Source organism: Pan paniscus, chromosome 18, assembly GCF_029289425.2.
Source record: "Pan paniscus chromosome 18, NHGRI_mPanPan1-v2.0_pri, whole genome shotgun sequence".
Classification (NCBI taxonomy): Eukaryota; Metazoa; Chordata; class Mammalia; order Primates; family Hominidae; genus Pan; species Pan paniscus.
Genome location: NC_073267.2, coordinates 14,082,123 through 14,108,108, shown reverse-complemented (window position 1 = coordinate 14,108,108; position 25,986 = coordinate 14,082,123). Strand labels below are relative to the sequence as shown.

General features: G+C 41.4%; 1 protein-coding gene across 1 annotated transcript in view; it reads right to left on the bottom strand.

Annotated features, from left to right (window-relative positions):
• Positions 1 to 2,284: 2,284 nt before the first annotated feature.
• SHISA9 (shisa family member 9) overlaps positions 2,285 to 25,986 on the bottom strand; it is a 664,814-nt gene continuing 641,112 nt past the window's right edge. The window contains exon 6 of the transcript XR_004666778.3: positions 2,285 to 5,648. The gene's annotated coding sequence lies outside the window, so the exon portion shown is untranslated. The remainder of the gene's footprint in view (positions 5,649 to 25,986) is intronic.

The following is a 25,986-nucleotide window of genomic DNA, read 5'->3' as shown; positions in this document are numbered from 1 at the left end:
CATCCACCCGGCTTGCATATTCATGGGATCTCAAATGCAGATGAGATGGCAGCTGCTGATTAAAATCAGCTCACTTTGTTGTGGGGAGATTTGGGGACTCCGGGGAGGCCTCTTGAAGCTAGCTGATCGGTGGTGAAATGTCCTCTTCAGGGGTTGTTCTGTTCCCTCCCAGTGTGGTCCTGTGGAATAATAAAAAATCTGGATCTTTCAGCTTGGAGAAGCAGATGCTTGCCCTCTGGCTGGGTTGTGTGGGGTTTGAAAGTCTGGATATAGCTTGAGAAGGGCAGAGCCATATTTTATCTGCTGCAGAACTGTCCTAAATTAGATCTTTCGCCTTTTCAAAGACATGGAAAAGGGAATGGAATAGAAATGGGGGTCTGTGGCAATTTGACTTGGAAGGTTGCTGGAGCCATGGTGTTTATTCTCTGGGATGATCTAGGGCAGTATTTCTCCAACTTTAATATACACACACCTCACCTGAATGTCTTGTTAATGCACAGACGAGGTTTTAGCAGGCTGGGGTGGGGACTGAGATTTTGCATTTCTTACATGCTCCCAGGTGGTGCCATCACTGATGATCTACAGGCCGCTCTTTAAGTACAAGGGTGTAGAGCAATGTTTCCCAAGCTTGGATGTATATTAGAATCACTTGGAAAGATTTTACGTATCATAATGCCCAAACCACACCAAGATTAGTCAACTTAGAATCTCTGGGTGGTACCCAGGAGTCATTTTTTTTTTTTTTTTGAAACAGAGTCTCGCTCTGTCACCCAAGCTGGAGTACAATGGCACAATCTCGGCTCACTGAAACCTCTGCCTCCTGGGCTCAGGTGATCCTCCCATGTTAGCCTCCCAGTAGCTAGGACTACAGGTGTGTACCACTACACCCAGCTAATTTTTGTATTTTTTGTAGAGACAGGGTTTTGTCATGTTGCCCAGGCTGGTCTCAAACTTCTGAGTTCAGGTGATTTGCCCACCTTGGCTTCCCAAAGTCCTGGGATTACAGGCATGACCGTGCTAGCCAGGAATCAGCATTTTTGTAAAGTTTATCAGATAATTCTTATGTGCAGTCAAGTTTGAGAATCAGTGAAGTGGTAGCTCTCAACCATGGCTGCTATATCTTATAACTGCCTGGGAAATCTAAGAAGTACCAATGTCCAGCCCTACCCAAGACCAAATCTCTTGAGATGTGTGTGTTGTGGGGATTAACTTGAGCATTTCTACATTCCAAAAGCGTCAGAGCTGATTATCTGAAGCCAAGGTTGGGAATCAGAGTTGCAGAAAGAATCAGCCTATGTGGTTCTCTCCAACCCTGAGACCTGGTAAATTTTCACTGTTGTCATTAAGGTCATTAGCATCACTTTTGGACTTAGCTTTGTATCTTCCAAGGCTCGTCTGCAGAACCCAAACCTCTACACTACTCATTTTGCTTCTACTTCCTAATTATGTAAGCAATACATGTTTATTGTTGGAACTTAGGAAATGCAGAAAAGTTCACCAGATCAAATGTACTCTAACCTTACCCACGAATTTAACTTCCGTTCCCATAGCACTCCCTGAATAGAACTGCTGCTTCCATTTTGGCTTATATTATTCGTTTTAAAAATTTTGTTTTATTGTGGTAAGAATACATAACATGAGGTCTATCCCTCTTAACAAAATGTTAAGTGTACAACCCATCATTTTTGACTATAGGTATGATGCTGTACAGCAAATCTCTGGAGTTTTTCATCTTGTTTTAACTGAAACTTTATGGCTGTTGACGAGTAATGCCCTATTTCTCCTTTCCCCTAATCCCTGGTAACCACCATTCCACTCTTTGATATTATGAATTTGACTCTTATACACACCTCAAATAAATGAAATCTTCAATCTTCTGTATATGATGTTCTGTGACTGGTTTATTTCACATAGCATGAAGTTCTCAAAGTTCATCCATGTTGTTATGTATTGCAAAATTTCCTCCTTTTCAATGCTGAATAGTATTCCACTATATGTATATACCACATTTTCTTTATTCATTCATGTGTTGATGGACATTTATTTCCACATTCTATATAGTGTTGCAGTCAACGTGGAAATGCTAATATCTCTTTAAGATCCTGATTTCAATTCCTTGGGATAAATATCCAGATGAGGAATTGCTGGATCATATGGGGGTTCTATTTTTTTTTTGGCTTATATTATTCTTTTTTTTTTTATTTTGCAAGCCTTCCCTCTTTCTAATATATCAAAATTACTTCCACACATTATATCTTTCTCATAAGATACATTTTAAAAAAAATTTTATTATTATTATACCTTAAGTTTTAGGGTACATGTGCACAACGTGCAGGTTTGTTACATATGTATACATGTGCCATGTTGGTGTGCTGCACCCATTAACTCGTCATTTAGCATTAGGTATACCTCCTAATGCTATCCCTCCCCGCTCCCCCAACCCCACAACAGTCCCCAGTGTGTGATGTTCCCCTTCCTGTGTCCATGTGTTCTCATTGTTCAATTCCCACCTATGAGTGAGAACATGCGGTGTTTGGTTTTTTGTCCTTGTGATAGTTTGCTGAGAATGATGGTTTCCAGTTTCATCCATGTCCCTACAAAGGACATGAACTCCTCATTTTTTATGGCTGCGTAGTATTCCATGGTATATTAATAACTACAGATTATTATGATTCATTTAGCATTTTTCTACTCTTGATAAATATTTAGATTGTTCATAATTTTATTTTTTTATTTTTTTTTGAGATGGAGTCTCGCTCTGTCACCTAGACTGGAGTGCAGTGGCATGGTCTCAGCTTGCTGCAACCTCTGCCTCTCAGGTTCAAGCAATTCTCCTGCCTCAGCCTCCTGAGTAGCTGGGACTACAGACGCGTGCCACCACACCCAGCTAATTTTTTGAATTTTTAGTAGAGACAGGGTTTCACCATGTTAGCCAGGATGGTCTCGATCTCTTGACCTCCTGATCCACCCACCTTGGCCTCCCAAAGTGCTGGGATTACAGGCATAAGCCACCGTGCCCGGCCGATTGTTCATAATTTTAATATAATTTCTTTAAGAAAACTTCTTAGATGTGGAGTTACTGGTTCAGAGGGCAAGAATATTTCTTTAGGAAAATGGACTTATGCTGTTGTATTAGGGCTTTATAATCATAATCTATTTTTATTTATTTATTTATTTTGAGACGGAATCTCATTCTGTCATCCAGGTTGGAGTGCAGTGGCATAATCTCGGCTCACTGCAACCTCTGTCTCCTGGGTTCCAGTGATTTTCCTGTCTCAGCCTCCCGACTACCTGGGATTACAGGAACCCACCACCATGCCCGGGTAACTTTTGTATTTTTAGTAGAGTCAGGCTTTCACTGTGTTGGTCAGGCTGGTCTCAGACTCCTGACCTCAAGTGATCCACCCACTTCGGCCTTCCAAAGTGCTGGGATTAGAGGCATGAGCCACCGCACTCAGCCTACAATCCATTTTTAAATATCCAGGGCCCTTGCACATAGTATCATCTGATTGTTGAACGAATGAGTGAATGAAACTGAGTCATTGCAACCCCAGCATCTAACAAGGCAACTGACCAATAGGAGGTATTTAACAAGTGTTCCTAAAATGAATGAAGGAAGGAGTAAATGCTGAACAAAACATTAAAAAAATAGTTATCCATGGCTGGGATATGTCAGGAGCCTACCCTAGAATATAATTCACTTTCCCCTCATTGCAAGCAGCCAAGCCCAATTACCTACAAATACTTCCCAAAGTGAGGGTTAACGTCGTACTCACTCTTGGTAAGGTATCAGGAAATTAATTGCTCTGTTTCTCAAGACCTTTTCTGTGCAATAATAATTAAAAAAAAACTTCATCCACCATAGCAATTATCTATAATTACTAATGAAAACAGGTGTCTTAAATGCCTTTTCACATTGAGACATGAATTGTTCATTATCTTAGCAGGCTACTATCAATATCCAATTTTCAGTGGAATGTTGAGATCAAACATAATGTGGAAAATAGCGGGGGCACACAAAGGGAACAGGGGCTTCCTGGATGCTACTCATTAGAAGAAATTTGCCAGAGGGGCAGAGGTTGACAAGCATTAAATAAGAAGCAGAGAGCTTCTTGGGGATGCAGAATATTGCGTGGCTGAAAGAAGTATAAAATATCAGTGTAGAGGAGATAAAAATCTCTTATTCCAAAATATTTTTCATGGAGTGAAATGAGCTCAATCAAGCCATTGTCTCTGATCTCAGTTTCTGTATCTGTTGAGAATCAAAACGAAAGCCTAAATTTATTAGGCTACAGAAGTCCTTTTGTATAAAAGATATAGAGTTGTCATGGGGAAGTCACCAAAAAAATGTAAAAATGGGTTAGCATCGTGTCTGGTATGTGCCTTGAGGTCAAGATGATTCAATTCTCCTATTTCTGCCTTAAAGGTCTCTTTAGCTCCCAATTTCTGTGAACTTGTGATAATAAAGGTGGACCAGGTATAACAGGTATCTAAGTACTGTGTAAGTTAGAACTCTGCACTTTTTTCCCTACACTTCCTGTTGCAATGCGTACTGGGAGACTTATGAGCAGATGCAAGAGCAACTTCTGAACTTGGCCGGGATGGCTCAAGACAGAGGCTCAGCCGGGCGCGGTGGCTCATGCCTGTAATCCCAGCACTTTGGGAGGCCGAGGTGGGTGGATCACTTGAGGTCAGGAGTTCGAGACCAGCCTGGCCAACATGGTGAAACCCCGTCTCTACTAAAAATACAAAAATTAGCCTGGCATATTGGCTGGTGCCTGTAATTTCAGCTACTTGGGAGGCTGAGGCAGAAGAATCGCTTGAACCTGGGAGGGGGAGGGTGTAGTGAGCCAAGAGCATGTCACTGCACTCCATTCTGGGCAACAAGAGTGAAACTCTACCTCAAAATAAATAAATAAATAAATAAATAAGACAAAGGACAAAATAAGACAAAGGCCCCATGTGTTCAGGGAATGAGCACATTTATTTTGGGGCACTGCAGACTCTGCATCTTAGTTTTAGCTGGAAATGGTGAGATGTGATCAATATTTCCTCTAATTTTGTTTCTCAGGGATATCGTATTATAGCTCAGAAGACGCAGCATGTAGTATCATCCTACTGACAATACAGCCAGTAAAATGTCCCCCTGAACTTTGTGATTTCCACCACATGCAAGGAACTGTTGTGCTATCAAAGCTGTTCTGCTATCCTAATGCTCTTCTGCTCTTAGGTTCCATGACCTCATGCATTTGAGGAATATCACAGACTCCCTCTCTCTCCTGAGAAATGCACAATGGAAACTGACCTATTAATGCAATGAGAGTCCTACGACAGAGAAACACGATTGACACGCAACTCCTTTAATATGAAAGAACACTTTACATTCCACCAAACGAGTGTTCTGCAGAGCATGTTTTAAGAAACATTGGTTTACAGCTTTTTTTTTAATTTTTATTTTTTGGTTTCCCTATTGAGCTTTCAGTTCTTGTGCATTTCTATGAGTATATTAATAAGAAACCGAGCCACGGAGGGCAATTTCTTTTAGGTGCATCCAACAGTCTGGTGGATTTAGCCTTTCTTCTCCATAGCCTGTGAGTCTGGCAGGTTTCCAACCATAGAATCCTTCTTCTGCCTCCATCGTAAGGTTGCTAGATAAAAAAGGTAAGACACCTAGTTGAATTGGAATTTCATATAAGGAATGAATCTTTTTTTTTTTTTTTTTTGAGACAGAGTCTTGCTCTGTCACCCAGGCTTGAGTGCAGCAGCATGATCTTGGCTCACTGTAACCTCAGCCTCCCGGGTTCAAGAGATTCTCCCGCCTCAGCTTCCTGAGCAGCTGGGAATACAGGTGCCTGCCACCACGCCCATCTAATTTTTGTATTTTTAGTAGAGATGGGGTTTCACCGTGTTGGCCAGGCTGGTCTCGAGCTCTTGACCTCAGGTGATCTGCCTGCCTCAGCCTCCCAAAGTGCTGGGATTACAGGCATGAGCCACCGTGCCTGGCCAGGAATGAATCATTTTTTAGTCCATACTTACACTGCATTTTCATTTACTAAATCAGGCCACCGTATCATTAGGGTGGATGTGCACTCCAAGGCTGGCCAGTCATAGAACCCAATTTCTCTGATTCATAATACCTGTTCCAGGGGTTTCTGTCCTACCCAAGCTAGGTTAATCAGACAATTTCCCCTGCAATTCCTGATTAGGTGCTGGAAGGAAAAAGGATTTACTTTTCATGTCAGAAAGCTGCAAGACTGTTAGTCAGTGACTGAGGACAACCATCTTCCCCTCAATGTGGAGAAAAGTTGTCCCTGGAAGGTGAGGACGAGGACATCACCTACAGAGAAGCAAACCAGGAGTTAAAAAGAGACAGAGCTCTCACAGTCTCAGTGATGCCCCTGGATCCACTCCTGCCTAAAACTAGTCCTATCTTTAATTTGCCAGCTATACCAGCCAATACAGCTGTCTTTTGCTTTTTTTTTTCTTAAGCTAATTTGAATTGCAACCAATATGGAAACATTATCTGGCACCTCTTTTCTGCTGTCACATTCCTACACATAATTTAACACTTATTTACCATCTACTCTATTCCAGGGCTTGTGCAAGCAATTCCCCTAGTCCATCACCTGGCACGTAGGGCCACCCAGGTCACTACCTTGACCTGCATGGCACCGCAGACTCATGGAGCCAGCACTTCCTCCAGGGGCCCTTCCACCCTCAGCTCCCCACATCTCGCCATTCTGAAGTCTGGATCTGAGCAGAGTCCTGAAGGATCAGCATGCTTTGGCACAAACCCCAAGTAAAAGTAGCGGAAGTGATTTTGCTGTAAACCCTCTCCCTCCTGACAGCTATCAACGGAACATGGAGAGGTTCCTGCCCACGGCTTGTTTCTCACTTAGAATGCTTCACAGTAGAGTAGCTCTCTGACAGCAGCACGAGAATGAAGTTATGGGAATCTCTCTGGGGTACTGTAATGGACGCGCGGCCAAGTCTTCCTAGTTGGAGATGCTGCAAGTTATGTAAGAAATGCAGAGTGCCTTATGGGGAGGAGACCACTGATTCTTTCAAAGACAGTCACTGGAAAAAGCCAAACGCTTCTAATATTCTGGGACTAATAACTGCCAAAGGGTTCATTGAGTGCACATTTCTGTCCCTAGTGTACATACGATATTCAAAAAGATGTTAAGGCCAGGCGCGGCGGCCCATGCTTTTAATCCCAGCACTATGGAGGCTGGCTGAGGCGGGTAGTTCACCTGAGGTCAGGAGTTCGAGACCAGCCTGGCCAACATGGTGAAAACCCATCTCTACCAAAAATACAAAAATTAGCCGGGAGTGGTGTCGGACGCCTGTAATCCCAGCTACTCGGAAGGCTGAGGCAGGAGAGTCGCTTGAACCCTGGAGGTGGAGGTTGCAGTGAGCCGAGATTGTGCCACTCCAATCTGTGCCAGGCACTCCAGCCTGGGCGACAGAGAGAGACACTGTCTCAAAAAAAAAAAAAAAAAGTTGTTAAGAATAAATAACACGGAAACAATGTTTTTGTTCTGGGACTGACGTGGCCCTGACATAGCCTCTTCTCTTCTCCTTTCTGCCTTTTTTCTTCTTTTTTTCTAATTTAGTGCATTTGGACAGATCTTCTCTTTTTTCATGTATCTTATGAACCAACTGTTATGAATTACCTGTGAGCTATTTTTGTGGATGAGGATTAGGAGTTTTTCACCTCTGTATCCCTAGAACCTAGCATGGAACCTGGAGCAATAATATGTGCAGCAATAAATTCTTTAAAACAATTAACAATTTCTCAAATCTCTGTTCCTGCATTGGAAGTTTGTTGGAGGTGTCTGGTCTCATACGTCTATATAGTGTGGAAAACCATTGTTTCTTGGTATTCATTCCCCTCTCCCGTCTTTCTACCATCCCTGAATTTCGACAGAAGATTCTTCAGGTGCTGATACCAATACTTAGCTCCATGATTAGAACATGTGATCCTGCTCAGCCAATCAGCAGCTTACACCCTCCTGGCTATAGTGATTGGTTCAGGGGTGACCACATGACTTAAGCCAGTCTAATTACAGTGAATCTCAGGTGAGAATCTCCAGGTGGGAGTGCTGGACCCTAGAAGCTCTTTTCTTCTGAATGCTGTGTTGGGAAGATATTAAGCCTTAGACTCCTGTACACAGTTTGCTAGTGAGAGAAGCCAAATCGAGCTAAGAGATTTGCAGAAAAGCAGAGCTGCAAAACTGCTACCCCAGTGCTATTTTCAATCCACATCTGAAATTCACCCTAATTCTGGACTTCTCTGTTGCCCAAGTCAATGAATTCTCTCTCTTGTTTATTTTAAAGCAAGTTTATCTTTTCATTACTTGGAACATGAAGTCTTGACTGATAAACAGAGTTCCTCTTTATTCCCCATTAACTTTTTCCTGAGAGAGCTACTGCTGAAAATCAAGTCAATCTTTCCAGTTGATGTGACTGACTTTAGCTGAAGGTGCAGTCTGCCTTTTCATCTTCTAGGAATATCCCCTACCTTTTCTGTAATCCAGCCTGTCAGCATTTATTGAACACCCACTCTGTTCTAAGCCCTGAGCCAGATGCTCTGAGACATCCCAATAATAACAAAGATCATGTCTGTAAGGTGCTGGAAATATAGTAAAATGGAATGGCTTAAGAAATCCATGCTCAGCTGGATGTGGTGGCTCATGCCTGCAATCCCAACACTTTGGGAGGCCGAGGTGGGAGGCTTGCTTGAGACGAGGAGTTTAAGACCAGCCTGGGAAACACAGAGAGACCTTGTCTCTAGAAAATATATACTTACATATATATATATGTGTATATATATATGTATATATATATGTATATATATACATATATATATGTGTGTGTGTGTATATATATATATATATATATATATAAAATTAGCCGGACATGGTGTCATATGCCTATAATCCTAGCTACTTGGGAGACTGAGGTGGGAGGATGACCTAAGCCCAGGAGTTTGAGGCTGCAATGAGCTATGATTGTGCCACCGCACTCCATTCTGGGTGACAGAGCGAGAATGTCTCTGAAAAAAAAAAAAAAAGAAAATGCAGAAAAAAGAAAAAAAAATCCATGCTTGCTTTGACCCCAGTTTGCTGTGTGATCTTGGGCTAATCACTACCCTTCTCTGGGCTTTAGCTTCCCATCTACAAAATGAGGGCAGTGGTTGACAGTTCTCTAGAATCCTTTCTAGCATTCACATCCCACATCTCTGTGTGCAAATAATTTAAATAAACTCGATACTGTGTCTGGTCAAAATAGATATCTTCAGGCTTATTTATGTCACCAATATTTGTTAAGAGTGTATATATTCTAGGAGCTAGAGAGAAAGTGGTGAACAAAACAGAAAAACACCTGCTTTCTTGGAGCTTACATTGTGGTGGGGAAGGCAAATAATAATTATCTTTGTAAACTATAAATTGATCTTCATTATTCCCAGACTCTGTATTTGTGAATTTGCTTACTTGCTAAAATTTATTTGTAACCCCCGAATCAATACTCGTGACACTTTCACAATCATTCACAGACATGTGCAGAGCCCTGAAAAAATGTTAATCAGGTGATGAAAACATTCCTAGCTTAGGGGAAACAGGGCAGCACTCTGCCATCTTGTTTCAGCTGTCATACGATAAACAAATATCTTTTTTTGTAGTCTATTTAGTGCCATATTTGTCACACTTGTGTGCTTTTCCTTGGTGACTTTGTTGTTTAAAATTGTTCCCCAAATAAAGTGTGGAAGTGCTACCTTGTGTTCCAAAGGCTGTGACATGCCTGAAGAAGGACATACATGTGTTGGATAAGTGTTGCTCAGGAACGTGTTACTGTACTCTTGACTGTGAGCTCAGTGTTAGTGAATCAGTATATGTTACATAAGATTCCTTTTAAACTCATATATACAAAAAACAAGGTTATGCATTGATTGATTGATAAGAATGTTGTGGTCAGAGGCTTGCAGGAACCCAACCCTGTATTTCTCTTAGGAGCCATGGCTCAGGATTGGCTAATTGGGAGTTGGTGGTGACTTTACTGAAAATAACAAGAAGTGACTATGTACAATGTCACTTTCTTGTTATTGATAAATAAGCCTGAAACTATGTATTTTGACCAGACACAGCATCAAGCTTATTTACATTATTTGCACCCAGAGATGTGGGATGTGAATGCTAGAAAGGATTTTAGAGAATTGTCAACCACTGCCCTCATTTTGTAGATGGGAAGCAAAAACCCAGAGAGAGATAGTGATTAGCCCAAGATCACACAGTGAACTGGGGGCAAAGCAAGCGTGGATTTGGTAAGAGCTGTAGAAAAATGCAAAGCAGGGAAGCAGAAAAGGAAGTTTATATTTTATTCTTTTCAACTTTTAGTTTAAATTTTTTTGGTCTCTGTCACCCAGGCTAGAGTGCAGCAGCACAGTTATAGCTCACTACAGCCTTCAATTACTAGTATCAGGTGATCGGAAGCCTATAGTTTAAAAGGGTGTCAGAAAAGTGTGTCCATGCAGAGGAAAGGGCAAAAATGAAAACCCTGTGGTGGGAGTGTGTTTTCATGTTTGAGGAGCTGCCTGAGGCTGCGGTGGCTGGAGAGGAGTGAGCCAGGGGGACAGTGTGAGAAGATGAGATTGATGAGATGGCGAATCTTGAATGGCAGACCTGCACAGTCACATTCATCTCCTTCCTGGGTAGAGATTGCTGGGAGTTTGAGAGGCTCTTTCTTGTTGCAAAAGTCCTTGAACTTGAGCAGTAAATTATCCTCAAAGTTCCATTAGCGCACCTTGGCGTGGTTCTCTCCTCGGATGCCCTGTGCCATGTTCCTCCTGAGAAGTGGCTATAAATAACCTGAGATTCTGCTCCCATCAGGGAAACAGTGCCTGAAGTTGTCTCCCGGACACATTAATAACCACCCTCTTCTCGCCCCCAAATTAATCTTGTTATGAGGCAGTTTTGCCACGGGTGTCTTCTAATCATCATTTAATTCCAGCACTCAAATGTCCTGTTATTCACCAGGCTGAGCTTCTCCTTAGTGGCGTCAAAGGGACATTGGGTTTGGCTGAAATTCCAGGCAAATACCTTTTTCAGACAAATGCATTGCATGGGAATTTGTAGATTGTATTTTTGGTCTAATTATCTGAATTCATCTTTATGATGGATACTTGATTATATGTAATTTGGGCAAATTTTGTGCAAAACCTCAGATTCAAGTAGAATGCAAGAGATTTGAATTCAAGTTTTTCGACCTCCTTAGGGGAGAGGAAGGAAGAGGGAATTAACACTTGTTGAAGAATATTCTGTTTATTCACTTATTCTTCATTCATTATTTCAATATTTATTGAACACTTACTATATGCCAGGCACTGTTTTAAGTGCTGGGAATAGACTAGAGTACCAAACGGTACACTCCCAAGAAAGTTACAGTCACCCCCCAGTACTGGAGGGGATTGATTCCAGGACCCCAGAATATATCAAAATCCACAAATGTTCTAGTCCTTTATATAAAATGACATTGTCTTTGCATGTAAACTATGTATATTCCATATACTTTAAATCATCTCTAGATTACTTATAAAACCTAATACAATGTAAATGCTACACAAGTCTTTTTATACTGTATTTAAAAATTTTGTATTTTTTGTTGTTATATTGTTGTTTTTTTTATTTTTCAGAATATTTTTGATCTGTGATTGGTTGAATCTGAGGAGGGAGAACCCACAGATATGGAGGGCTGATTGTTTGTTTATTTTTTTATTTTATTTTTTAGTTTTTTGAGACAGAGTCTCACTCTGTCGCCCAGGCTGGAGTGCAATGGCGCAATCTAGGCTCACTGCAAGCTCTGCCTCCCAGGTTCACACCATTCTCCTGCCTCAGCCTCCCTAGTAGCTGGGATTACAGGCACGTGCCACCATGCCCGGCTAATTTTTTGTATTTTGTTTAGTAGAGACGGGGTTTCACCGTGTTAGCCAGGATGGTCTCGATCTCCTGACCTCGTGATCCGCCCGCCTCGGCCTCCCAAGCTGATTGTTTATTAATCAGTTAAGTGAAAAGCGGAATGATTCGCTAGTTAAGGCATGGAACTCTGGAGTCAGACTGTGCTCAAATTCCAACGAACCCTGGCGTCTACTAGTTGTATGAACTTGGGCAAGTCATATAACTTTCCTGTGCCTCATTTTCGTCTGTTAAATGGGAAATAATAAAAATACCCGAGTCACCACTTATTTAGCAGAATGACTTAATATTTAACATGTTTAGTACAAAACTGATTGATGGTGTGTGGTGAGAGAAATAAATACACACACGTCCTGAAGGAGGAACTCAGGGAGATTTGAAAGGGTGGAATCGGAAAGTGGCTTTGTCTGGTTCGGCTAAGTGCTTTGCATAGCTCATCTCATCTACATCTGTATAATCTCAAGCCCGACCATATTTTCTCTCTTTTGTTTTTCTAACAAATGAGGAAACTGAGAACCAGCAGTGTGAGGTTGTTTGCCACTGAGCATATAGAGTAAGATCTGAGTAGCAGAGTGAGGAACTGAACCTAGATAAGATTTGATTCCCCAAAGTCCTACCTCCCCAGGCCAAACTGCACTGTGGGGCTGAGAGGTGGATAGTTATTTTACCTGTAAATACAAAATACCTTTCCCCTTCCCTCCATCTAAGTAACATGGGACAAAGGGCCTCAGGAAGAGAACAAGGGAGTACCAGTCTAGTAGGTAGCCTTAAAGCTCACTGGGGCCAGTACTCACTGTATGCTCCACTGTGACAAATGGCCACAATATGTTTGCTTGCACTTTGGGTGGAGTGGGGAACTTGCTACCTCCCCAGGCCGTCCATGTTATTTGCAGACCTCTGGGTTTGTCTGACACGCTTGTTGTACAAGTTCTCTCTCTTGCCCATTTTTAAACCAATTCGATTGCTTGTTCATTCAAAATTGTTTCTTCTCATCTAACCCCCTTGAATCCTTTGTTTTCCTGGTATATAAAGGAACTACCAAATGTTCTCACATTTCGGTGGAAGAATGTGCTGTCTTTCCTCTTTTATTTTTTTGGAAAGCTCTGAGGAAGGTTATACCATCTTTATTCATTATCAAAAAACACTTCTATATGGAAGTCAGGATTAACGTTTATAAGCCCAGAAAAAATGTTGTGTTCATGATACAGAAAAAATGTTGTGTTCATGATACAGTTTTGTACAGGTAGATTATTTCAGGGATAATAATAGTTAAAATTTATAAAGTGCTTATGATAATGAAGCACTGTACTAACAGTCTATGTAGGTTATTTGCTCATTTAATTCTCTCAACAACCCTAAAGACTTTCATTCTCTCTGACTAGATTTGGAAATTAGGGCTGAGATTAGTCAGGTTCCTGGTCTTAGTTAATACTAATTATATACCAGAAATCTGATGTTTGAAGTTAATAGAAAGTCCAGTTCAAGTTGCCTTGAACGCCAAAAGGGATTTATTGATTTGAGTAAATGAATATTCCACAAGGAGATATGGCCTCAAATGGGATTTAACCCAAGGCACAGGGATGTTTCCCATCTCTTCTCTCCACCTTCTTCTTTTCTTCCTTACCCTAACAGCAATGCCCCTCATGATTCAAAATGGCTGCCAGGAGCTTGCAGGAGTCCTTTGTATTTCCCACATCTTCTTTTAGATGCAACCTGGGGCATTAAGAAAACAAATGAGCTGGGCACGGTGGCTCTTTGGGAGGCCGAAGTAGGTGGATCACCTGAGGTGAGGAGTTCGAGACTAGCCGGACCAACATGGTGAAACCACGTCTCTGCTAAAAATACAAAAATTAGCCAGGTGTGGTGGCACATGCCTATAATCCCAGCTACTCGGGAGGCTGAGACAGGAGAATTGCTTGAACCTGGGAAGCGGAGGTTGCAGTGAGACAAGATTGAACCACTGCACTCCAGCCTCCATCAAAAAAAAAAAAAAAAAAGAAAGAGAAGAAAAGAAAAAGAAAAAAAAAGGAAACAAATGTGAGAGTTCTTGTGTCACAGAGATTTTACTGTGATTTTTTTTCATTAATTTATAATAGAGTATTTGTAGCAAAAATAAATACCAGACTTATAGCATATAAGTCCTCTGTTTCCTTATCCCCATGCCCTTCCCTGTAGTTATCTCAGGTAGGCATGAAAGGTGTTTTTTTTTTAATCTCTAGCAAATAGATCTCCTCTCTCATTGGCTCACATTTTATTAGGTTTGAACCAATCAGAATGGCTTCCTGGAGTATGTAGCTTGGTTTAAGCCAATCAGAGCCCACCCCTGGAGGTGAGGAAGAGACTCTGTATGTAAGAGGCAGAAGATGCCCAGCCAAAACCTGTGCTTTTTATTACCAAGAGGAAAAAGGAATAGATGCTAGTTATTTTTTTAATACTTTTTACTTTCCCCCAAAATAGAGGAAGCATATTCTCCCAGAACACTCATAGTTGTGGTCTTGTGCTATTTTAGAGGACCTGGTGCATGCTAGATTTTAATAGGATTTTATTTGTAATCCTTTACAGCCATGACTGGTTTATTTTGGGTCACAATGAGATGTGGATCATCATCTGGTTTGGATTCTGATGTTTCTGGGCCTCCCCAGTTGGAAGATTTTATGCAGCCCCTGTAATAGTGGAAAATATGCTCAATTGTAAGGAGTTAATTGGCGCCAACTAAAGCACAGTGAACAGTTTGGTGGTGATTCACAGGGAAGGGATGGTTAAGGTTTAACAATGAAGCCACAAGAAATTTTCTTTAGAATTCAGTTGCACGATTTTTTTTTTTTTTTTAAATAGCAGCTCAGTTATTCAAAATCATTGTGCCTGGCTCACAAGCCAGGAAATGCTCAAATGAAAGCATGTGTTTCGGTTCTGGAGTTCCAATCTAATCTTTTCTCTCTGCTATGGTAGTGGTATTTTAGACCTGGTGAGCACTTAGGCTTTAAGTCACATGGACACAAGATCGAATCCCTGCTCTACTTTTTGCTAGGTGGGCCTCTGTTCTCCCACCTGTAAAATGGTAGTGGTCAGTGGTAGCTACTGTAGAGATTTGTGGTAAAACTTAAAACAGATCATGTAAAGCACAGTGCCTAGTGTAGAGTGAGATAGAGTGTTCAATAGTAGTTGCTAATATTGGAAGTGGTAATAGAAGATGGTGGAAAAATATGTGTCATGTTAGTCAAGTAATCTGCCCTCTTGGTGCCTCAGTTTCTTCACTTACAGAATGGGGAAATGAATAGTCCTACTTTATGGAGTTGTTGGGAAGAGAAAGTGAACTAAAACACATCATTCAATGCTTGGCACATAGCAGGTGTTCAGAAAGCAGGTTGTGGTCCAGTGGTTCTCAGTCAGGGGTGATTTTGTCCCCCAGGGGTCATTTGGCAATGTCTGGAGACATTTTTTGTTGTCACAATGGATGGAGAGTGCTACTGGCATCTAGATTGCAGAGGCCAGCATTGTGGCTCTATATCCCACAGTGCACAGAACAGGCCCCCACAACAAACGATTACCTGGCCCAATAGATCAATAGCGCCTGTGGTTGAGAAACTCTGCTATAGTCAACAGCCTGAACATGGTCATCTTTTGCTCCTTTTGTGGCTTTTGTAACTTCTGCTTCCCACAGAGAATTGCTCCCTTGGGACAGAGGCCAATTATTAGAAGTGAAGAGAGCTAGCCTGACCTTGTAAAGTGGGTCTGGCTATTCTCACCTAAAAAAAAAAAAAAACTGTTTAAAAATAAGGCTTAAAAAAAAATCTCATTATTCTAAAGCACCCCAGGCTCCACCACCCCCTGGGCCGGTCTTTTCAAAGCCAACCTGGCTTTAAATAGCAGCGTCATCCGTTGTGACCTTGAGCAAGTTGTTACTGTTTTTATCCTCACTTTACTCAACTGCGAAATGGCGATATTAATACATTTACCTCCAGGGTTGTTGCAGGGATGAAATCAGCTAAGGTAACAAAAGCACTTGCCACAAAGCCCGATACCATAGAAGGTGCATGAAGACCACTGCCATGTCTTGGTGGTTGCTGCCTCTGAAATGGCATCATGACACCTGCCCTTCCCACCTCGGTGGAAGCTTAAAAATACAAACGGAACATAGACAGGAATGCATTTCCTCCAAAGTCAAAAGAAAGCACAAATGGAAGGGTGTTGTTAATATTAATTTGTGGGATGATGGGGAACCACCGGGGAGACTCCCTCTGGTGAGGATTTCATGAATTTCAGGAGAGCAGATCCAGCTCCCTGCAGAGCCTGAGCTCCTCGCTCTTGGTTTCTCTGCAGAGATGAACACAGACCTCTCATTCTGGAGAAGCCTGCATCTTATTTTCTGACTACTTCACTTATTCCACTACAACTGATTTTCTATTTTCTAGCAGAAAAAACACAAAGCTGAAGCAAAATGCATCCCCAACTCTTTACCAATTGTATTTTTTTTTCTTTTCAGATGGATTCTCGTTCTGTTACCCAGGCTGGAGTGCAGTGGCGAGATCTCAGCTCACTGCAACCTCCGCCTCCCAGCTTCAAGCATTTCTCCTGCCTCAGCCTCCCCAGTAGCTAGGACTACAGGCATCTGCAACCATGCCTGGCTAGTTTTTGTGTTTTCAGTAGAGACGGGGTTTCATCATGCTGGCCAGGCTGGTCTTGAACTCCTGACCTCGTGATCTGCCCACCTCGGCCTCCCAAAGTGCTGGGATTACATGCATGAGCCACCGCTCCCGGCCTACCAATTGTACTTTTTTTTCACCTGATCACTCAGGAAAGCAGTATGAAGCCCCTTTGTGTCTATGTTTGTGCACAGCAATTGTGTCTGCCTGCTGTGTGTGGGGAGTAATGATTGTATGCATGTGGTATGTTTGTAAGTACTTATGTACATGAATGTATGTCAATGCATGTGCCCACAGTCACATATGCTTCTGTTTGTAAGGGCTTGTGTCCTATGTCTTTACATGTATGTGTATCTCAGGATTTATATGCAAGCCCATATGTATGTACTTTGTAACTTACATGTAAGATATATGTATGTGAATAGGCAAACCCATTCATGTACTCATGTACTTACAAACACAAATCCAAAGTGTGTCGGGATCCATATGAATACCCACATATGTGCTTATAGGTGTGTGTGCATGTGAATATTTGTGTATGTGCTGAAGGTTGTGAATATAAGTTTGTGTTGGTGCTTATGTGTATTTTAGTAAATAGCATCAATGGCTGTGCATCTGGGACATTTGTGTGTGTTTGTAGGAGTGTATGTGTGTACGTGTGTGACTGTGTGTAAGAAAGAAGAGCAAAGATCTTCAGTGGATTTTTATCTTTGTGCCCATCACTTCTATTTTTTTTTTTTTTTTTGAGATGGAGTCTCGCACTGTCGCCCAGGCTGGAGTGCAGTGGCATGATCTCGGCTCACTGCAACCTCCGTCTCCCAGGTTCAAGTGATTCTCCTTGCCTCAGCCTCCCAAGTAGCTGGGATTACAGGCACCCACCACCATGCCAGGCTAATTTTTTGTATTTTTAGTAGAGATGCGGTTTCACTATGTTGGCCAGGCTGGTCTCGAACGCCTGACCTTGTGATCCGCTCCCCTTGGCCTCCCAAAGTGCTGGGATTACAAGTGTGAGCCACTGCACCTGGCCTGTGCCCATCACTTCTTGAAGAAGAATGTGTTCTTCCCACAAATCAAGTTGGGAAAGAAGCAGGGACAGAGACATGTAAACTGAGAGGGAAAAATTTTTTTTTTTTTTTTTTTTTTTTTTTTTTTGAGACGGAGTCTCGCTCTGTCGCCCAGGCTGGAGTGCAGTGGCGCGATCTCGGCTCACTGCAAGCTCCGCCTCCCGGGTTCACGCCATTCTCCTGCCTCAGCCTCCCGAGTAGCTGGGACTACAGGCGCCCGCTACCACGCCCGGCTAATTTTTTGTATTTTTAGTAGAGACAGGGTTTCACCGTGTTAGCCAGGATGGTCTCGATCTCCTGACCTCGTGATCCGCCCGCCTCGGCCTCCCAAAGTGCTGGGATTACAGGCGTGAGCCACCGCGCCCGGCCGAGAGGGAAAAATTTTATTAGTCACTTGTTCCTCCTCCATTCTCAGTGAATACTTACTAACATTTTAAAAACTGAGTACGCATTAAAAATGTGGTGGGGAAGCTATTTTTAAAAGCTTCCTTGTGTATCTGACTTTCTCAGGAAGACCTGGAGTTGAAGGGTCCAGACTTTCACCCACAGAATCTTGCTTCGTTTACATTCCAACAAACTGCACATCCAAGAAAACATGCTGGAAAAATCCCCGGCTTAGCTGTGTGTTTGCTGATCTATGGTTAAGAGTTGCCACTTGGACAGTTTTTAAAATGATGACGAGGACATTTTGCTGGTTCCGGAAAGGGAAGTCAGTGGACTCAATTCTGTTATTTTAGAAAGTTCAAATTATAGAAGGTTTGAGGTGGTGAGGCACTTACGCATCATCTAGTTTAACTTTCTTTCTGCATGGATGAGTAAAACTGAATGGGAGAGTTTCTAGGGGCTGGAGATAGGGCTGTGAACAAAATGAACAAGGTCTTCATGGAGCTTAAAATCTAGAGAGGGGGATGTGAATGCCTCATCCCTCATCCCATCTAGTCCAGCCACACTGCTTTCTTTCCACTGTTCCAACCTCTCTCCTGCCTCGGGGGCTTTGCACTTGCTGTAGTTCCCTTTTCCTGAAATATTGTAGATCTTCCCGGGGTCACTCCTTCTCATCATTGAGTTCTCAGCTCTAATATATATACTTTATTTATTTATTTATTTTGAGACACAGTCTCACTCTGTTGCCCACGCTGGAGTGCAGTGGCACGATCTCGGCTCACTGCAACCTCTGCCTCCTGGGTTCAAGCGATTCTCCTACCTCAGCCTCCCAAGTAGCTGGGATTACAGGCGCTTACGACCACGCCCAGCTAATTTTTTGCATTTTTGTAGAGATGTGGTTTCACCTTGTTGGTCAGGCTAGTCTTGAACTCCTGACCTTGTGATCTGCCCACCTCGGCTGCCCAAAGTGCTGAGATTACAGGTGTGAGCCACCACACCTGGCCTCAGCTCTAATATTAACACTTCCTTGTATACACGATCTAAAATACTCCCCACTTCTACAGTCATTTCCTAACAGATCACTCTGTTTTATTGTCTTCATAACCTATAATGGTTAATTTTATGTGTCACCTTGACTGACCTAAGGGGTGTGCAGATAGCTGGCAAAAAATTATTACTATTAGAGTTTTTTTTTCTTAAATATAAAAGCAACCCATTAGTTTTCTGAAAGATCTTATACTTACACTCTAAACTTTGCACAAACCATGATGAATATATTTTTTGTTTGTTTTTAATTGACACATAATAATTGTACACATTTATGGGGTACAGTGTGCTGTTTCAATACCCGTATTCATTGTGCAATGAATAAATCATATTTACCATATCCATCACCTAATACATTTATCATTTCTTATATAAAATATTGTTAACCATAGTCATCCTACTGTACAATAGCACACCAGAACTTTTTCCTCCTATCTAACTTTGTACCCACTGACCTACATCTCCCCATTTCCCTAACCTCGTACACTCCCAGTCTCTGGCAACAATTATTTTACTTTCTACTTGTATGAGATCAGCATTTTGAGATTCTACATATGAGAGAGATTGTGTGGTATTCATCTTTCTGTGCTTGGCTAATTTCACTTAACATAATGATCTCCAGATTCATCCACATTGCTCCAAATAACAGGAATTTTCTCTCTTTTTTATGTGGCCAAATAGTATTTTATTGCCTAAATGTACTATATGTTCTTTATCCATTCATTCATTGTGGGATACAGGTTGATTCTATATCTTGGCTATTGTGTAAAGTGTTGCAATAAACATGAGAGTGCAGCTATATCTTTCATCCCTTCATTTTATTTTCTTTGTATATATACCCAGCTGTGGGATTACTGGATCATATGGTAGTTCTACTTTTAATATTTTGAGAAACCTTAATACTGTTTTCCATAATGGCTGGCTGTACTCATTTGCATTCCCACCAAAAAGGTATGTGTTCTCCTTTCTCCACATCTCTGGCAGTGTTTGTTATTTTTTGTCTTTTTGATAATGGCTATTCTAACTGGGGTGAAGTGATACTTCACTGTGGTTCTGATTTGCATTTCCCTGATAATTAATGATGTTGAGCATCTAAAAAAGTATATTTGTAGCCACTTGTTTGTCTTGTTTTGAGAAATGTCTGTTCAGGTCTTTTGCCCCTTTTTAATTAGAATACTTACTTACTTTGCTATTGAGGTGTTTGAGTTCCTTATATGTTCTGGATATTAACCTCTTGTCAGATGCATAGTTTGCAAATATTTTCTCCCATTCTGTATGTTGTCTCTTCACTCTGTTGTTTCCTTCATTGTACAGAAGTTGTTTCGTTTAATGTAGTTTTGTTTATTCAGTTTTTGCTTTCATTGCCTATGCTTTTTAGGTCTTATCCAAAATATCCTTGCCCAGACCAACGTTGTAAAGTGTTTTCTATGTTTTCTTTTAGTAGTTTTATTGTTTTGAGTCTCACATGCAAATCTTTAATTCATTCTGAGTTGACTTTTTTATATGGTGAGAGATAAGGTCCAGTCTTATTCTCCATGTGGATATTTAGTTATTCAAGCATCATTTATTGAAGAGACTGTCCTTTCCCATATGTGTGTTCTTGGTGCCTTGGTCAAAAATTGGCTGGCTTTAAGTGCATGGATTTATTTCTTTGTTCTCTATTCTCTTCTATTGGTCTATGTCTCTGTTTTTATACCAGTATCATGCTATTTTGCATATTATAGACTTGTAATATATTTTGAAGTCAGGTAGTGTGATGCCGCCAGCTTTGTCCTTTCAGCTCAAAATTGTTTTCTCTATTCTGGGTCTTTTGTGGTTCTATACTAATTTTATGTTTTTTTTCTATTTCTGTGAAGAATGTCTTTGATATTTTCATAAATATTCACTAAATCTGTTTATCACTTTAGGTAGTATTAACATTTTAATAATATTAATTCTTCCAATTCATGAACATGGGATATCTTTCCATTTATTTGTGTTCCCTTAAATTTTCAGTGAGAGTTTTTCCAAAAGAGATTAGAATTTGAATCAGTAGACTAAGAAAAGAATATCCCCCCTTATCAATGTGAGTTAGCATGATCCAATCCATTGAGGGCCTGAATAGAGCAAAAATGCAGAAAAATGGCAAATTCTTTCCCTCTCTCTCTCTTCTTAAGCTAGGATATACATCTTCTGCCATTGTATATAAGAGATCCTGGTTCTCAGGCCTTTGGACTTGAACTAAATTACAACACCATTTTTCCTTATTCTCCAGCTTGCAGACAGCATCTTGTGGGACTTCTTATCCTTCCTCCATAATCTCATGAGCTAATTCCCATGATAAATCTCTTCTTACAAGTCTCTATATAGTTATTGGTTCTGTTTTCTCCAGAGAACCCTAATATATAGCCTTTCTCACTAGAAAAAAACCCAGTGATAATGTGCTTACATCTTTATCTTCAATCTTCCCTAAGCAGAATGGGAGCTCTAAAAAGACAAGAATCTTTTTTTTTTCCATTACTGGCATTCACCAATTACTGAGCACATAGTAGATATTCAATAAATATTTGTTGGATGAATTAGTTAAGTAAAGCAATAAATGCATGATTTCCCAAAGTAATAGGCTTTATGAAGAAATTAAAACAACATAATGATATCTCCGAAGTATTCAAGGTAAGATATCAGTGGTTAAGAGTCAGCCATGTAAAGATAGAAGAGATGAATGTTGGCCCAGGGTGAGGATGAGCTTTATGGAGGGCAGTGTGGCTGTAGCACAGCAGGAAATTGGAGAGTTGCATGGATGAGCCAGACACAGGAGCCAGATGATATACCACAGGGGTCAGCAAATTCTTCCAGTAAACGGCCTGATAGCAAATATTTTAGGCTTAACAGACCGTATGGTTTCTTTTTCAACTACTCAAATCTTCTATTGACAGAGAAAGCAGCCATGAACATGTAAAAATGGGTGAATATGGTTTTGTGCCAATAAAACTGTCTTTACAAAAACAGGAATTGGGCTGGATTTGGCCCACAGGTCAGTTTGCAGACCTCTGATGTAGGGCTTCATAGGCAGTAGAAAGGACTTTTACTAATCTTCAGGGCATCAGGAAATCTTATAATCTGATTCACATTGTTATCCATTTAGCTACTTTATGTCTTTCAATTGGAGAATTTAGTCTGTATACATTTAATGTTATTATTGATAGGTAATGACTTACTACTGATGAGAATACTGCACTCAGCAAAGCTTTTCTTCTTCAAATATGAGAGATAAATTCTTTCCCAGACAAACACAAGCTGAGGGAATTCATCACCCTTACACTTGCCTTCCAAGAAATGCTAATGGGAATTCTTCAGTATGAAATAAGATGATACTAACATGCAAAACTGATTTGCATTTTTAAAAATTGTCACTCTGTAGGCTGAGGAAAATGAAACGGAAGGGTGGGAAGAAGCAGGGAGAACAATAATCTTCTTTTCTGGGTAAGAGATGGTGGTTGCTTGGACTGAAGTTGTAGCACTGAGGAATTTTGTAGAAAGTTGGACAGGGTTGCACATTTCTAACTCCTTTTTCTGATTACTGATTTCCTTTCTTATAGGACAAAGACATCTCCAAAGACAAGTCTGACTCTAGGCAAGAGGGCTGAATTAGTGAGCCTAGTGTTCTCTGGGCCCCCTTCCTACATTGTTAATTCAGGTGCCATCCACACGACAGGCAAGATGGTCACTGGCAGCCCCAAATTTACGTCCTACCAGTTTGGCAAGAAATCATCCCTCTCTCAAATCCAAATTAAAAGTCCCAGGAAGGAATCTAACTGGCCCAGCTTATGTCACATGTTTCTCCCTGAACCAATCATTGTGGCCCATTGAATGAGCTGCTCTGATTGGCCAGACTGTACACCGTGTGATAGTAGAAGTGGATCGGGACCGGTGTGGGGCCATTATGGAGAGTTCTGATACAAAAGAAGAGGGAGAGGATCCTGAGCAGGTCAGAACTCCAGATGTCCATGTGACAGGCCATGGCGTGAGAGAAGATTCATCTTTGCTAAGCTGCTGGCTCCTGCCAGGGGACGCAACAGGTGGAATGTTCAGGAAGAGAGAGGGAACTATTTCACAAGCAGCAAGACCTCAAGCAGAAGCAATGTTTGAAACAATGGCTGCTTCCAAGACCAGCCTTTCCCATGCTCAGGGGTGGAGGGGCTATTCAACCAATTGCCTGTGTCTGTTGCCAGGGGCAACAGCCAAATCCATAGACTCCCTTGTAGGAAGCCCCCACTTGTTTTAGCTCACTGGCTCAAAGACATATGTGTCCCTCCACTCATCTCTCCTTGATCATCCATGCAGGATTCTTATTTAATTGGATGCTGGCATTTCCGTCTGCTTTTTTTGATCTTGTTTAAAGGGAAACTTATCCTGGTTCTTAACAATCAGACCATTTGGTGAAACTGGCAGGGCTGTGGATTCAAAAAGACCTTGAATAGAATTCTAGCTGTACCACTTCACCAGTGTGCGATCTTGGACAAATTATTCGGCTTCTTTGGATCTTTCTTTTCTCAATGGTAAAAACTGGGTAGGTGTCATCTGTATTACAGCATTATTGTGAGGATGAAGTTGGAAAGTACATGCAAGGCACATGGCATAAGATTTGACATCTGCTAGTCCTTTAACAAATAGTGGTTCTGATGTTATTGTGATGATGAGGAAAATAAGGATGATGATCATGATGTCACCAGATCAATGCTAAACTGTTGACACTATCAGTCTTCTATTGTTTTTTTTTTGAGACGGAGTCTCGCTCTGTCACCCAGGCTGCAGTGCAGTGGCATGATCTCAGGACACTGCAACCTCCACCTCCTGCATTTAAGTGATTCTCCTGCCTCGGCTTCCTGAGTAGCTGGGATTACAGGCTCGCCCCACCACGCCCAGCTAATTTTTGTATTTTTAGTAAAGACAGGGTTTCACCATGTTGGCCAGGCTGGTCTCGAGCTCCTGACCTCAAGTGATCTGCCCACCTCGGCCTCCCAAAGTGCTGGGATTACAGGTGTGAGACACTGCACCTGGCCCAGTCTTCTATTCTAAAAGGCTCCAAACTCACACCTAAAAAGGTGGTTGCTCCAAAATTTATGTGTTCCTTTTGCTTAGCAATTGGTGAGGGAAATCCCAGCCAGGATAGTAATTTATCAGCCAAGGTTGCTTCTGGCTTCTCAGCTGTGCAATCTCCCTGAAAACTTCAAGAGTCATGTCCATGCAAAGTGGAAATACAACATCCAGCGGAAAAAAAAAAAAAAAAAACAAGAAAAAAACCCCGAAAAAACAAAAAACCAAAAAACTAAGAGCAAGAGCTTTGGAGTCTGTCAGAATGGGGTTCAAATTCTGGTTGTACCATGAATTAACTGGTACTTTACCCTTCTGAGGCTAAGGTTTCCTTATCTATAAGATATATAGATAAAGATACATATATTATATATAATATATCTAGATATATAGATAAGATATATATTATTATGTATATTTAATACTGCCTCATGCTATTGATTGAATTAAATAAGATAATATGCTTAGTCAGGTAGTAAGTACTTAGCAGATACTCAAAGAGGTGTTAAGTGTTAAGCCAGAATTTGCACTGGAGACTGCCTCACTCTAAATGTCATACCCTTTATACTTAAGACTTTCATGTCCATGGGGTTGCTACTTCCTCCCTGTAAAATTTTAGGCACGTGACTTCCCCTTCTGGGTTTCTATTTGTTCAGCTGCACAAGGAGCCAGAACATTTTAAGCCTAGCCCTGCAATTCTCTGAGCAAGAGTTACCCAGAAAAAGAGCTAGATATTTGAATTATGTTTCATCTTTAATCTGGAGGGCTTTCTAGGTGACTGTCAGGGAGCATTTTCAGGGGTGTAGACGCCATGGATGCCTTTGGGAAGGAAGGGTTGATGCTACTCAGAGGCGAGCATTATCTATGGGCTCTGCAGCAGCATTTGGGAGGCAAGGAGGCGTGTGCAGTAGTTTTGGTACAAGCTTTGCCTGAGGTGTTTGTCTGTACTCCTGGGCTTCTGCGGCCCTGGTGTCACGGACTCTGTGCATGAACACTTGAGCATCACTGGTGGAAACAGCATTGGGAGTGTGGGGAGTGATGGCCCTGGGAGGTAACAAAATCACAGTGCTCAAGATCAAGGACTCTGGGGTCAAATCCCAGTTTTACGCTGGCCGTCTGAGTGGTCTTGGTCAGATTGTTTAACTTCCTTGGACCTCAGTTTATTGGACCATAAAATGGATATCATAATGAACTGACATCATAGTTTTGTGCAGAGAATTGAATTAAATGCAGTCATTCAAATATTTGTTCAAGGTCTTCTATGTGTCAGTTATTCTTGAAGTGTAAATACAATGTCCCCTCTTCAAGAGCCCTACCATGACCACTGTATTGAAAATAAACACAGCCCTCTGTTGTTACAGTTTATATCATGACCATCTAACATTATACCACATTGTACTGTATATAATTATCTTCTTTTCTCTGCATCCCACACCCCATCTACATTTAGGCATAAGAATGCTTTCAAGGAGGCCAGAGACCTCACCTGTCTTGTTCTCTGCTGTATCTCCAGCATCTTGCCCAGCACCTGGCAGAATGTAGGTGCTCAAAAAATATTTGTGGAATGAATAAAGGGAGAAAACGTTGGAAATCAGTATGCTGCAGTGAAAATGGCAAAGGCAAGCTCTGGGATCAGAGAGACCAAGGTTAAAATCACTACTGGAGTTGCTAAGCTGGTAGTGTGTAAACCCAATACTGTTCATGGCCATTGATTCCACTGGAACCTGCCTGTCAGTAAAGCCAACCTGTGGGATGAAAGAGACAGAAACGCTCTCAGTTGATGCTGCTCGAGCCCCAAAACCT